At 45.1% G+C, this 2,297-nt stretch overlaps 1 non-coding gene across 1 annotated transcript; it reads left to right on the plus strand.

Annotated features, from left to right (window-relative positions):
• Nucleotides 1-1,858: 1,858 nt before the first annotated feature.
• On the plus strand, nucleotides 1,859-1,965 carry LOC145569555 (small nucleolar RNA R71). Its single transcript, XR_014096149.1, has one exon. It is a non-coding gene; the product is annotated as a small nucleolar RNA R71 (small nucleolar RNA).
• The last annotated feature ends 332 nt before the right edge of the window (nucleotides 1,966-2,297 follow it).

Below are 2,297 nucleotides of genomic sequence, written 5' to 3' on the forward strand. Positions count from 1 at the left end.
ATGACAAATTCTTTGGCTTCTTGAGAGTGGAACTCTTCATTGCATGTTAGAGCTTCCACAATTGGATCTTGAGGCTTCATCATAACCCTTCCCAAACGGTCCAACTCCTCATTCACAACATCAACACGATAGCACTTTTCAACCATAGGAGTCTTTAGCAACTTGGAGAACTCAAAAACTATCTTCTCATCGGCCACTTCACATGTGATGGTGTTGTTTTTGCAATTGATGACCGCCGCCAAAGTCTTGAGAGCTTCCCGACCCAAGATCAAGGGTGTATCCACATCTTCCTCCATGTCCATCACTACAAAGTCACAAGGCACACAGATGTGTCCCACTTGAATTGGAACATCCTCAAGTTCTCCACAAGGTAACTTCACCGAGCGGTCGGCTAGTTGAATGGTCTTCCTTGTAGGGATCATCTCAATATTGAGTTTTTGAGCAATGGATAAGGGGATTAGACTAACACTTGCTCCAAGATCGGCCAATGCACCCCTAGCTTCCATGTTCCCAATTTTCACCGGCAAAGTGAAACTCCCCGGATCCTTCTCCTTCTTGGGCATTTTATGTTGAACAAGCGCACTCACTTGGTGTGGAAGGGTGATAAGCTCATCATTGAGCTTCCTTTTGTTGGTGAGGATATCCTTGAGAAATTTGGAGTAAGATGGCATTTGTGTCACTACTTCAAGAAAAGGGAGATTGATGTGCAAGTTCTTCATCACACTTAGAAATTTTGCAAACTTGTCATTCAACTTCCTCTCCGCAAGCCTACTTGGAAAAGGAACCGGTCCATCAAGGTTCCTAGTCTCACTAGGAATTGAAGTTGTCATCTCGTTGTTGAGCTTCTTCTTCTCCGAACTTCCTTCGACCTCATCAACTTTTTCCTCCTCCCCTCTCCTATCTTCATTCACACTCTCTTCTCCTCCCTTCTTTCCCTCACTATCCCCCTCACTTGGACCATCATAGGAAGTTCCCGAACTCAAAGTGATTGCCTTGCATGTATCGGGTTTTTGGTTATGAGATGGGTTAGGTTGTGGTTGTCCGGGTAGAGTTGATGGTGAATTGAAAGGAGCCCTCTCGGCCAATTGAGCAAGTTGTGAATCAACCATCTTGTTGTGAGCCCTTATTTCTTGCATTTGTTGCCCAAAAGTTTGCATTTGTGCATGCATGGCTTGAAGGAGTTGTGTGGGTGTTGGCTCCGCTTGAGGTGCTGGTTCTTGATTTCTTTGGGCCCCTTGGGTTCGATTGTTGTATTGGTTTTGGTTGTTGTATTGGTTGTTCCTAGGGTAGCTTCCTCTTGGGTTTTGGTTTTGAGATGGAGGTGGATTTTGGTATTGGGGGTTGGAATTGTAAGAAGGTTGAGCTTGTTGGCCCCATTGTTGAGGTTGAGATGCAAACCCGGGTGGTGGTTGTCTCCAAGCTACTCCACCACCACCTCCTCTAAAACCGTCTTGTCTTGTGTTGTATGCCGCCACATGCTCGGGGCTCAACCCTCCACAATAAGATGTATCATGGTTTGTTCCTCCACAATTTTGACATGAAAAAGAGTTGACTTGAGAAGAGCTTGCTCCACCACTTGAGCTTGCATTAACACTTGTGTTCAACTTTGAAACCCTTTTGTGAGTTGCTCAATTTGATGTTGCAATTGATCGACCTTCTCCAATTCATACATCCCACCTTTCTTCGGTGCACTCCTTCTCCTACCTCCCCAAGAGTAGTTCTTTGCTACCTCCTCGATTGTTGCCTCCACTTGATTTTGAGGGATCTTGATTAGTTGACCACCCGCCCCCGCATCTAAGTTGGCTCTAGACATGGGCTCCAAACCATCGTAGAAAAATCTCATGAGCAAACTTTGATTATATTCATGGTGAGGACATGCTTGTACCAACTCTTTGAACCGCTCCCAAGCTTCATTAAGACTCTCATCCGCTTCTTGTTCAAATGATGCAATCTTCCTTCTCATCTCGGCGGTCTTCTCCTCGGAAATGAACCTCTTCAAGAATGCCTTAACTACCTCCCTCCAAGATGTGAGTGAGTTAGGCTTCACTTGCTTCAACCACTTCTTTGCTCTACCCGAAAGAGATTGTCGAAATAAATGCATCCGGATGTACTCTTGAGAAACTTGGTTGGTTTGAATCATGGCACATAGCTCAAGGAATCTATCAAGGTGCTCTATGGGATCTTCACTTGTAGATCCCGAAAATTACTCCGATTGAACCATTCTTGTATATTGGGGATGAATTGTGAAGTTAGTCTCCGTGACGGGTAACAAAATCCCTCCCGTGAGCTCATAATCC

Source organism: Chenopodium album, chromosome 11 (assembly GCF_948465745.1).
Source record: "Chenopodium album chromosome 11, dcCheAlbu1.1, whole genome shotgun sequence".
NCBI classification, from domain to species: Eukaryota; Viridiplantae; Streptophyta; class Magnoliopsida; order Caryophyllales; family Amaranthaceae; genus Chenopodium; species Chenopodium album.